Source organism: Medicago sativa, chromosome 3 (assembly GCF_051527215.1).
Source record: "Medicago sativa cultivar Bolivia chromosome 3, Bolivia_mono, whole genome shotgun sequence".
Taxonomy (NCBI): Eukaryota; Viridiplantae; Streptophyta; class Magnoliopsida; order Fabales; family Fabaceae; genus Medicago; species Medicago sativa.
Genome location: NC_140751.1, coordinates 33,308,678 through 33,322,750, shown reverse-complemented (window position 1 = coordinate 33,322,750; position 14,073 = coordinate 33,308,678).

Here is a 14,073-nt window from a genome sequence, read left to right as displayed (position 1 = left end):
TGGTGATGTGACGGACGAAGAAGATTGCGAATTCTTCAATTGTCCTTCTTCTGGTGAACTTCGTATCCTTTCTCCTTCACTGCTACGGCTTCGAATTCGAACTTTTTCCCTCTTCTTCTTCAAATCCTTCGTGATCACGAAGATTTCGTCGTTATTGACGAGTCTTCGTTGGAATTGCGAAGGTAAGCTTGGTGATGACGATTCTTTGGAATCTCTGAAAGCTTCTTTCTCTTCCTTGCGAATTCGTCTGGTTTTTTGTGAAATTGATGAGGAATTCTGTGTTGTGTGATGTTTTTGATTCGGTTATGGCTTGAATTTGATGAGGATTGATGAATTTGGTGATAACCGAATTCGGTTAGGGTTTGAAGATGATGAATTTGTTCATCATGTTCTTGAGCTTTTTCTGGATTTTTGTGGTGTTTGATTCGTGGAAGGGAGAGAGAGAAAATGTGATTGGATCTGTGATGAGTTGGCCTTTTATAGGCTGACACATGTATGGACTGGACCAATGAAATTTTGACATGTGGCATGCCTTTGTAACAAACTTCTGTGGACTAATGAGAACTTGACATGTGGCACTGGACAATGACTTGGACAAAATGGACTAAAATGCAATTTTTTAGAATTTTAAGACTTAAAAATAAAATAAAATGAACTAAAATTGGTAACCGGCAAATAACGTACAGTGAAACGATTAAAATTGACAAAACGGACTAAAACGAACTAATGGCCTGAATGAGGTACTTTAAAGTAACCTCTCTCTGCCGAAATTTCGTGTGAAATGACCAAAACGCCCCTAGGGCTAAAACGACTGAAAATGACTCAGATACAAATTTTAAAATGGATTTTTTTACAAGAATTTGAAGCAAAGACTCATACAATAAAAATTAAAAGACTCAGAGACAATTTTTAGGATTTAAACAGGGTTTTAACACATGAAAAGACTAAAATGCCCCTAGGGGCAAAATTGACTCGAAATGACTTTAAATGCAATTTTTAAAATGGATTTTGACATAGAATGAAACAGAGACTTATTCACACTACTTGAAAGGACTCAAACAAAATTTTGAAAGACTGAGAGACATTTGACATAGGAAATGACTAAAATACCCTTGCATGTAAATTTTGCAAATAACATTGAAATAAAATGCAGAGAAAGATGCAATTGATCGGAGACATATCAGATGACTTATAATGCAAGAAAAGAAGAATTGAACAAGTATTTTTAGGTCCAAAATTAGGGTATAACATATAATTAATGTATCCAATATCACTTTTTACGCACATTTGAGTATTCTAGACACTTTCAAATTGGGCGTTACATGAATTCATGTCTTTCCGCTATTATTTAATAATTAAAAAGGGAAAAATAATAATTATAAATAAAAACAAATTTTGACTATATTAAATAAGTATTAAAAATATTTTATGCCTTTATGGAAAAACAATAATCATAAAGAAAAATAAAATTTGACTGTATTAAATTTAACTCTTTAATGTGAGTTTTACACTTTAGACGATCCAAATCCTTTTAGAGGACGCGAATCCGTATTAGAGTGTAGGTTCCTTCCTCGTGTTGCTCTTAGAATTTTCATATTTCATTTACAATGATTGTTATTTCAAATGTGTTTAAATTATTTACATATTGGTTTCAGCATTATGCAAAAATGATTCTAGGGAAACCTGAATTAAAAGAAAATTAAACTATAAGAGAAGGTGTGGGAGTTGCGACTGAAAAAAAAAAATCAAGAGATACTCAAAATACAGAAAGAAAAAAAAACAAAGATTAAATCTTTAGCTGACAAGAATAATATCATGATTTCCATTGTGATAAGTTTTCTGAAGAATAAAGGTAGATTGCAATTCTTTTTTTTAAAAACACAATTTACTATTTTACCTCCTTCTATTATTTTCCTTTGATAATCCTTTCCCTTGTACCATGTGCCTATCCAGCTCTAAATTTTCAAGTTATAGACTTGGGTTAGTGTTTTTAATCAGATGGGTTCGAGTTCTATACAAACATGATTAAACTACCACACATGGAGACACTGCGGATTTTTTAGTCAACCCTATTTAAAATTTTAATATATTATTTTTTAAGGGTCTTGTATTGAAAAAGAGAAACTTGGTTTTTTTTGGTTTGTTACAATTTAAAAGTCACTAATAATTGCACTTTTAATTTTAATCAAAATCAATATTTCATATAAAATATTGTTCGTAATATACACATGCTACCGCGCAATAAAAATAGAGGGAAGATTGCCACGTGAATTCTTGTCTTTTCGCTAGTATTTAACAATTAAAAAGGTAAAAATAATAATTATAAATAAAAACAAATTTTGTCTATATTAAATAAGTATTAAAAATATTTTATGCCTTTATGGAAAAACAATAATCATAAAGAAAAATAAAATTTGACTGTATTAAATGAGTGTCAAATTTTTTTTTGTACCTTTTTCGAAAATTAATTAATATCTGCATAAAAGATAATTTCATGCAATATTAATTTTTATAAATTAAACTATAATAAATATCTTATATATTAAAACATGTTTTTTGTTTGAGTGCGTACAATAATGTTTGGGCCAACAAAAGTATACCCATTAACCCTTCTTGCAATCTTTAGAGACAAAGCCCTAAATCTTGTCCTATAAATACATGTGTCAGCTTCAAGAAAGAACTCATTATGTATGTTCTGAATACCAAGAGAATTAGTGTTGTGGTGGTGCAGTTTGATCCATTGCATTTTTTTTTAATCAAAGAAATTACACTTGAGTGATTGAGTACGATTAATCCTCAATCCTCTTCATCTTTTTTCGAGTGTATTTCCATGATTAAAGAGATTCATTGGATCATCATTTTTCTAGCAATTCGTTTGTTGTTCAGATTGTGTGAGGAATTCTTGTTGTCTCGATTTGATTGTTTTTGCACGTATAATATACCTGATGAATCTTGTTTTTTCTGTTTTTTGTTTATTGATTTTGGTCATATGTTTTTAATCTGTTTGATTCATTGCTATCACCTGATGATAGGGTTTGCCTTTTCGATGATTGATTATTATTTTTATTTACAACTGCAATTGTTTGTATTTTGGGACTGTATGTGTACTACTTCATCTATCAGATTTTTGGCCCTGTCTTTATTTTTTATTCTTTAGCCTATTTGCAGATAACCCAGAAGCCTCAAGGGTGATTGTGTAACTGCAACCAAGACGGATGCCGTGTTCCTATATTATCTTTTAATTAATGTAATTTTATGTTTTTTCCTCTCATGGAACAAAGTTCCCATATGGAGCATTTTAGAAATTACAATTATATTTTTTATAACCTTAAGAGAAATAAACGACACCAGCTAATTTTTGTAGGATATGAATATTTTTGTTGCTTGTATATAACTAGAGAAAATACGGAGTATTATTTATAAGACAAAAACTAGACTAAATGAATTATAGTCATGCAAAGTTTAAAGAGAATCACTAACCAAGATAAATCGATTTATAAATAAAAGTTATCAATAATTCATAATTTATGAACATAATAACTTTATATTTATATCTAAGTCGCAACAGATGTGAAAGAAAGGATGCAACTTTTTGTGTCAACTCCAGTTAATTTTATATTTATTTTCTTTCCATCCCATAATAGCTTTCGCACAGACAACATCCACTGACTGACATGGGTGACAACAAACTAATCGCTAATCATTTTACTCTTCATAAAAAAAAAAAAATATATGTAACAACAAAATAACAAGAGAAATGATAGCAACAATATCTTTTTAATAGCAACACTCTTTATAATATTTACTTCCTTATTAAATGAAGTCATTGTATGTCTCATTATTTTATATAAGTTCAATTTTTAAAGTGAAGAATTCAGATTAATTTCACTCAATAAGAAAATGAGAGAATATGTGTTAGAGAAAATGTGTAAAACAGAAGGTTGCTAAAACTATTCAATAATAATTTATCCCAAAAATGGAATAGAATCAACGTTCCATTATTGTATCAAAAAAAGAAATCAATGTTTCATTCCGTTCTATTCCATTCCATTTATTTATATTCCGCACCGCTCCGTTTGTTACTATCAATTTCAAGGATTTAGATTTAGATTCCACACGAGAAAACTTGAGAGGATTTTAGATTTTAGATTTTAAATGGAGAGAATCTCAATCCGAGTCAATAGACTCTAAATTTAAATTAATTATAGGCATGCAAAATTTAAAGAGAATTGTTGAAATTTGGGGCCTAACTCATCCTTACAAAACCGGCTTAAACCAGCTTGTAAGGTAAGAATTGTCTCCTCTATATAAACTCTTATCAAGAGTCTTATCTATCCGATGTGGGACTTGGGTTTTTCCCAATACACCCCCGTCACGCCCAACACTCTTTGGGCTTGGTGCGTGAATCAGTAGGTGGCCCTTGAATTCGACAAGCTCTGATACCATAATGAAATTGGAGGCCTAGCTCATCCTTAAAAAACCAGTTCATAAGGCGAGGATTGCCTCCTCTATAAACACATTGTCATGCCATGTCCTATCCGATGTGGGACTCTTAACACACCTCCTCACGCTCAGGACTAGACATCTAAAGCATGGACATAAATGGTGGGTGGTCCGATAACGGAAACCTGATAGCAGGTGGCCCAACGGATCATGAACCAGACTCTGACACCATCTTAGAAATCGTGGTTAGAAATCTTCACCTCACAAGTCGGTTTAAGCCGATTTTGTGGGGTTGTGTTAGGCCCAACCACAATTTCTAATAAGAATCACCAACCATTATAAATCGATTTATAATCAAAGTTATCAATAATTCATAATTTATGAACAGACTATTTTATATTTATATCAAAGTCACAACAGATATGTGAAAGAAGGATGCAACTTTTTTGTGTAACTCCAGTTAAATCGATTTATAATCAACTTTTTTGTGTCACCACACCTTTTTCTTTCCATCTTATAATAGCTTTCACACAAACAACAATATATATAACAGCAAAATAACAAGGGAAACGATAGCAACACTATCTTTTCAATATTTTCTATAACATTTACTCTTTTATTAAAGGGTTAATTATGTTTTTGGTCCCTACAAAATGGCGACCTTGTAAGTTTAGTCTTTACTTAATTTTAATAGCATTTTTAATCCCTACAAAAAATTTCTACACTCAATATTAGTCCTTACTCAATCCAAATTTGTTTAATTTATGCTTAAACTCTTAAATTTTTCAACAATTTTTTACAGGCATGTTAAGAACGTTATTAAAAGGTACTCCGAAAAAAATATCGCAAAAATTTGATTTCTACGTCCATATTTTTGTTACTTATATCTTAAACTTTTGTTGTTTTAAAAAACTCATATTTAATTTATTTCATGTTAAAAAATTATAGATTTTAGTAAATGAACCGTTCATAGTGTTATAAACTTGTATAAAAAGAATCGTTAAAAAATTTAAGAGTTTAAGGATAATTAAATAAAATTTATTTTAGTAGGGACTAAAATTATAAGTAAATTTTTTTTTGTAGGGATTAAAAATGCTATTAAAATAAAGTAAGGACTAAACTTACAAGGTTGCAATTTTGTAGGGACCAAAAACATAATTAACCCTTTATTAAATGATGTATTGTATGTTCCACTATTTTATGTAAACTCTTTTTTCAATGTGAAGAACCCAGATTTTTTTTTTGATAAGGCCAAGAGAAAGGTTAGGCATCAAAGGGAAACTGAAGCATCCCAACTAGGTTGGCACCCAACAGAGACCCCCATCCTCTACCGCCTTTCCCATACGTAATATTATTAAAAAAAAGGAAAAAATATATACAAGAGGGGGGACTAGGCCAAAACCCTCAGTAAAAACAGAGAAGTAGAAAAATAATAAAAACTAAGGGAAACGGTAATTAGGCAAACCATTTCTGTCCCTAGTAAAATCAACAGCCAAAGTGGAAGGCAACGTGGTGTACCAAACGGTATCCGTCACTGCATGACCCAAAGAAGCAAGCTTATCCGCACAACAATTTCCTTCTCTGAAGACATGAGAACAAATTACCGTCATGCCGTGCTGCAAACAGTTGTGCCAACGATTCCTTAGGCGGATAGGAATGTGAGAAACATTTTTAAAAGCGTGCACCGCACTAGAAGAGTCGCATTCCAGCCACAACCGGTTCCAGATTAATTTAACTCGATAAAAAAATGAAAAAATGTGTGTTAGATGAAGAACCCAGATTAATTTAACTCGATAAAAAAAGGGTTAATTATGTTTTTGGTCCCTACAAAATGGCGACCTTGTAAGTTTAGTCCTTACTTAATTTTAATAGCATTTTTAATCCCTACAAAAAAAATTTACTTATAATTTTAGTCCCTGCTAAAATAAATTTTGTTTAATTATCCTTAAACTCTTAAATTTTTTAACGATTCTTTTTATACAAGTTTAGAACACTATGAAAGGTTCATTTACTAAAATCTATAATTTTTTAACATGAAATAAATTAAATATGAATTTTTTAAAACAACAAAAGTTTAAGATATAAATAACAAAAATATGGACGTAGAATTCAAATTTTTGCGATATTTTTTTCGGAGGACCTTTTAATAACATTTTTAACACGCCTGTAAAAAATTGTTGTAAAATTTAAGAGTTTAAGCATAAATTAAACAAATTTGGATTGAGTAAGGACTAATATTGAGTGCAGAAATTTTTTGTAGGGATTAAAAATGCTATTAAAATTAAGTAAGGACTAAACTTACAAGGTCGCAATTTTGTAGGGACCAAAAACATAATTAACCCATAAAAAAAATGAAAAAATGTGTGTTAGAGAAAATGTTTAAAACAGAAGGTTGCTAAAACTATTCAAATAATATTGTACACGACCCGTCAATGTATCTCAACTTTTTTCCACGACCCATCAATGTATCTCAACTTTTTTCATTAAATCCAAATGTATACTGTTCGACATAATTTGTTTGCTATGCCGCATTCATGTATGTCAACGCGATGTTACATATTTTGTAACACGTATGCTTCTCCTTCCTCCGTCTAATAAATATTCTATCGAAGATGGTGATATAAAGGTAGACACATGAACTATTTTATAGCCTATAATATATGTTTGTAGGCAAAAAAAAAAACGTTTTGTAATTCAACGGCTCAAAACTGATTTCATTTATATTTTATTTTTCAAACACTATTTCAAATAGTTGTTAGCTGGTATTTTCATCAGCCTCATTTAATGTGGTCAATATTAGTTGACTTTTAAAAAAGGAGTCTTGAAGATGTTGGATTTAACATAAATAGGTCTCGAAGCCCTGAAGTTCGACAAAATACGAGTCAAGAAGCGAACTATGTCGAAGTCAAGCAATTGCCTTTGAAGCGGGAAGATTCGAATTTCAAAAGAGAAACGGTTTTCTCAAAAGGAGAACGTGGGAGACAAGCGGTTGTCTACATGGAAGGAATGTTGATCGTGGAATAGTTTCTTTCCACTTATCTCCTATGTATAAATAGTAGTTTTCCATATGAAAAACGGGTCCCAAATCACCTATACAGAATTCTAAAACACTCCAAGTACCAGCGCGAGAGAAAAGAGTCATAAAGAATGTATGTAAAGGATTTGTCGAACCACCTTTATTTTTAGTGCATAACATTTTACCTTTCCTTTAAATTTCTGCAATGTAAACTTAATGCATTTACATCGCTTTTTTCTGTCGAAAGACGCCACACGGTCTCATCATGTTCGTTAAACAACCTACGAACTTAATGAACAAACAAAAACAAAATGCACAACATGTCCTAGGATATCTGGCTTGGTCTTGCTCATCTTAATCAAAACCAGTCGATATTGTTTACCAAAAATACTGGTAAACAAATAGGAATGCCCAGTGGGACCCTGTTTGTGCATCTTTTTTCAAAAACTTTTTCAAAACCTTTAAAATAAATTTCTGTTGTATTTTTTTTAAAAAAAAATCTTGGAAAGAAATTTCCATTGTAATCCTTTTCAAAACCTTGGAAAGAAATTTCCATTGTAGTTTTCAAAACCTTTGGAAGAAATTCCATTGTGCTTTTTCAAACATAAATCTTTGGAAGAGATTGCCATAATCTTCCAAAAAATTTCAAAACATTTTCTAAAAAAAAAAAAAACTTGTTTTCTAAAACCTTTCTAAACGGTCTTTCTGAAGTTTAGCAACTATTTTCAGTAAAACTTTTCCTAAGGAAAATCCCCATTTTTTGTGCATGTAATTACGAAGTGGTAAAGGTTTGAATAAAATAAATAAATCCGCCAATTTTGGTGCTTCTACGTCTGTTTGCCTGTGTTTTCGGCAAACTATGGGCTAGTTCTGATTATTACAAGCGAGGCCGAACTAGAGATCTCAGGAGCATGTTGTGCAAAGGTTTTGATCGGAAAAAGGGTTTGAAAAAGAGCCACGAGATGCACTCAGGTTACTTAGAGAGCAGGACGGGTTTGTAAGGAAAAGGCACTGTCTCTCGACAGGTTTGAGAATGCAAACAAAAAGCAATACAAAGTAAAAAGAAAAGATAAAGGCTTTAAGTACGTAAACTTAAAGGAAATGTAAAATGCAATGCATTAAAATAATGGTGGTCTACAAATCAGTTTACATACATTCTGTATAACTCGTTTCCCTAGACGTCAGTAGTTTGAGTGTTGTAGAATTCAATAAATGATTTGTAACCCATTTTCCGGCTTGAAAACACTTATTTATACTAAAAAAACCTAATTGGCAAACTACTAACCCCATGATCAGCACTTCCTCCATTTTGGACAACTGCTTGCCCAACGTTTCCACTAAACAAAACCGTCTTTATGCTTGAAATTGTGTCTTCCCGCCTTGAATGCTTGAATTCGACGCGAATACTCTTTCAGCTTTGCTTTGTCGAAACTCTGACTATGTGCTCTAGGCTTGATGTCTCGTCGAAATTCCCCAATTAAAATGAGAAAGCCCTTCGATTCCTGCAAAGTTAAAGATCAAACAAATGTTTAAATTACATGCTAACAAAATGCCCCCCAAAAATGCCATTTTTGACGACACTACTCAAAAGAGGAGAACATTGGCATTTTTTTAGAGTATTTCATATGTCCGGTCAGTGTTTTCTTCTGAATGGTCAACACCATTTTACCGCCTTAGTGGGCCTACCTTTTGCAGTTGAAAAGTTAGTGGGACACCTTGGTAAAATACATACCACCTGTCAGCCGTTGATCAAATCCACCAAGATAAACACGTGGCAAGATTCAAACAGTTTCAAGGTTAATGGAATACTTAGTCTTTATTTCACTTCTCTCTGCTGTAATCATGGAATTTTTCGTTAAGATTCCCATTCCCGAATCTCTAGAAGCCATTGCACCTATCATCACATCCTTCAAATAGCTCGTTGAAACCATACCAACCAAAGTTTTGAGAAGCTCGTTTCCCTAAACACTTCTTCTCTTCTTTCGTGACCTTTGTTTGAAGAATCATATGGACGATTTACCGGATCACCTCTTGCTTCCTTTTGCCATTAAGGTATCTAAATCTAGTGTCAAAAACCTTTTCATATTTAGGGTCATTTCTTCTCGCTACTAGAAGCTTCTCGAACATCCCGAGGTTCTCAGGGCTTTACTAAGGAGTTGTTTGTTCTACCTCTTTGATCCTACACCCTGCGCAGAAAAGATAGCTTCATGCAACGTCTTTCAGCCACGGGCACTCAACATTTTGTATTGCTTTGGCCTCTCAACTTTTCCAGCAGCCAGATCCAGATGTGGAGGAAGTCAGACTGGTTTTGGTTGTAGCAACCCGCCATTTATCGAATGGGGCCAAGTACTTTTTGATGATACTTGATGTATTGGCCAAAGGTGGGTTCTCCGTGGGTAAAGTCTTGTAACGCCCATACTAAACGTATCTAGAAAGTTTAGCAAGTTCGTTATCCTTTAGTACTGGGTACATTAAAATTTACAACAATAAAACTCCGAATGAATATCATATACAATTATAAACGTTCGTACATCAAGAGTATAACATAACTTTGTCTAAAACATAGTAAGGACATCCTTGAAATCCATAGCATCCTGCAGCGGGTACGAACGAACAATTGCTAAAATATCCATTCGGCTACTTGCATGCCATACCAACCTGTTTATCTGAAACAAATAAGGATTGGGATGAGACATAATGTCTCAGTGAGTTCTACCTAATCCTAGGCTATAGATAACCTCGGGGGAAACCTACGGTCACCACGTGTATACAATACAACCTGGTGGTTGATTATACGTGTGTTGTCATGCTCTCCTAGACGGTCGTGCATACTATATCCGTCATAGGTTCATCTTAATTATCATAGGTCTTACTAACATCATATGTGACATGGCGGTTTAAGGGAACCTAATACCGCTATGCCAAGATTCGCTAAACGCATCGAGGCCTAAACATAACATATTTATGACACGGTCCCAAACCGGACGATTAGGGAAACCTAAGATCGTCATCAGTATAACATTCGTAACATGCTTTATCTCATAAACTTATACATATCTAACATCATATCATAATCATACATAGACATAATCATTCATACATAGGTGTTAGCGTTGTACAAACATATTATCTAAGTTCATTTTACGGAGAGCCCCGGGTGGAGTTACCCCGAGAACAATCTCATACATAACCGATGAAAACCTAGCTAAGTCACATCGGACTCCCTCAGTAACATGTGGGCCCCCCTTGCGGAGCTTATCCCGTTCTCACGACACCTACGTCTTACATACTCGTTTACCACGAATCCTTAAGTGATCCAATGTGTGGTACGCTACACATACATCATAGTCTTAATCATACATACATAAAGGTTAAACCTATTCATACTTGCTCGTTTACCACAGGTCCATGATCTACCCATTTAGCGATAAACTACCTACATGGTCATACTCATTAATAGTGAAGGGATTAGCTTATCTATTCACGGCTTAACATGCTTGCGTGGTCGTTATAGTTCGTGTGCGAAGAGAATACACGAAACACTTCCCGTCTTATCATACATAAGACACATGCATAGCATTCTAGTTCTTGACAAACTATGTTGAGGCTCTACATTCATTCCCTTTCTTAGTTCATCACTACCCGAAAAACTCGGCTTAAACACTCTTGTGCCATCCTTGCCATATGTAACATCCCGATTTTTCGCTAGATTTGTTTTATTATTTATTTATGTGTGTTTATATGTGCTCTAATGTGATTAATTTCCTCTGTGTGTATTTTTGGTCGGGAATTGTAGAATTCGGTGTTAGAAGGGTATTTTAGTCATTTTGGACTCAGGGTTATTTTGGTCATTTTGTGAGTAGGGGTAATTTAGTAATTTTGATGAGGATTATTTTTGGTGCTTAGTGAGAGCCGTTATTATTTTACTAAGCATTGGAGAGTTGTAGTGAATTATTTTATAACTGCAAGTGACCGTTATTATTATATTTTACTGTTAAGTGGGTAGAAACATTTTGAATTAGATTAGTAAATGGGTTAGGCCCATTAAGGCATTGTGAGTTGAGCCCAATTATGTAGAGCCTATATAAACTCTAGTCTTTAGAGAAAATAGGGTTCCATAATCATTTATCACATTTTTGAGAAGAGATAGAGAGAGAAAGAACAAGAGAAGATAAGGGTTTGAAGAGGAAAGCTAGAGAGAGCTAGAGGAAGGTAAAGGATTCAAGGATTGGAGTTAAAGTGAAGCCTTAGCTTGAGTTTGTGAAGAATTAAGGTAAGGGGGTTAGAATTCAATCATAATCTTTAGTTGTAGCTTCTTCCCTAATCTTTTTCTTATGTGCTTAATTGAATAAGTGGTTGATTTGAATTTGGTTGTAGAAATTCGTGCTTAACTGTGATGATATGATTATGTACATGAATTGAATGGTAATTATGTTGTTGTTGTTGAATTTGTATGTCAAAATGGGTATATATGAATATGATATGTTTTTGTGTGAAATTGATGAAGAATGAAGTTATGGTTGTTAAATTGTGGATTATTTCATGATTAGATGTTGTTGTTGTTGCTGTTGTTGTTATTAGATGTGTTGTTGTTGAATTGATGCATTGGGTATCATGAATTGGTGAATTATGATGAGATTTGTTGTTGTTGTTGAAAGTTGTGAGAGTTTTGGTGAATTGATGAATTTTGTTGGATTGAAGTTGTAATCTCAAAACTTATGCATGTTTGAGTGTTTTGAAATGTATATGACCTGTAAACATCTTTTGGATTAAGTTTTAGGGTTTGGAATGATCAAAATTGGGAGTTTTGGGTGAAAAAGGGTTGAAACCCGTAACATTTTTCTGCAGAACTATGACTGTTCGCTTAAGCGAACGCATAAGTGAACTATCATAGTAGGTTCTGGAACTTGTTTGCTTAAGCGAACCAGCTGGTCGCTTAAGCGAACCAGCCCAGTTTCAGCAACTTTTGATTTTCCGTTTCGGGCATTTGGGGACCAATTCGTGCTTTCTAAAATGTTTCTTTTGACTTGTTTAATCTCTGTTTACACACTTAAACCTACTGGAACATCGTTTGAATCGAATTGGACTTGATTTTGTGAATCAAACTTAACTTTTGAAAAATGGTCCAAGAACGTCGATTTTTTCCGAAACTTGTTTTTCCATGGAATTGAAGTAGGGTTAAGGTTGTACACTGATTATATGAATTCTAAAAATGGTTGTGATTGGTTTCATCGAGTCTTAACTTGTTTTGCTTTGAAATTGGTATTCTTTTGGAAAAGTGATAAAGAGAGACGAACTTGTGATTCTAATGATTTCGTCGTATTTAGCTGGTGAAACGTAAATGTGTACTCTACTGCACTTATATGTGGCCTAGAGGTATAGTTAGTTGAGGCGTTGGATCTTGTTTACTTGGTTTAGTTCAATTTCTTCAATTATTTTAAAATTGTGGAATGATAGACGAACTTTGTTGAAAATGGTTTTAAAAGCCGATTACCTTATAAATCTTTCGTGGATAGTTTTATATAACTAAATGGGGATACGTGAATGGTTATTAGGTGTTGAAAATGATGTTTATCATGAGGTGTTGTATTTTCCACTTTACTTGGTTTATGAGAAAGTGTATGGAATTGTTGGACTAAGTTGTGTAGTTGTTGTGGATTAATGTTTATCTGGCAATCGATGTTGGTGTTGTTGATAACATGGTGAAGACTCTTATTTGAATTGTGATTTGTTGAATGTATGGACATGAGTACTTGATAATGCAATTGTTGTTGAATTAGTCAATGTAATTGGAGGTGTACTTTTACATTGTCGTTGGTAGTTGTTTATGTTGTAAGTTGCATTATTGGGTCGTTGTTGTATGTCCATGCATCATAATCATATTGAGTCATATGAGAAACGTAAAAGGAGGTGTACTTTTACATAGTTGGTTGTAAGAGGAGGTATACTCTTACTTAAGATGTTCTGTCGGCATCTAATGGTTGTTGATATGGTACCACATGCATATATGTGTCGAGTAAGTGCATTGCATATTGGCATGATGTCGTATTTGTGACATGTGAATGACGATTGTTGGTGATAAGTGTGTTCAATGAGTACATGCTTGATATATTTGGAATGGTTGTATGGGTATATGGAAGTTAACTGCTCTTGCGAATGAATTGAGACTTGATTTAATTTATTCATGTCCTACTATTTATATTGATTATGATTGATGTAAAGCTAACCTCCAATGGTTTTGACCGCCTATCTATCTGTATGGATGGGTAGACGCTGTGCAGGAGTAGTTCGCTTTTGGTGAGTGCTTGGATAGCGGGAGCTAATCTCCGTTATCGTTTTGGAGTCGTAGGTTTAGGCTCTTATTAGGTTGTCGGTGTCTTTATGCTTTTGTTGGATTTATTTTATTATTGAGGGTTACCCACTTGTCGGGATTTGGAAGATTTATACGATGATGTATCTTGATATCATGGCATGTATACTTTAAAGATGTATGATTTGTATCCGCTGCGACTGTTAAGATTTTATACATGCATGTTGTTTTGGGTTTTTGTTGAGACGTAGCGTCTATTTCTTGAATATATGCTTTATTCGTGTGTTTTATCGCTTTAATAGAA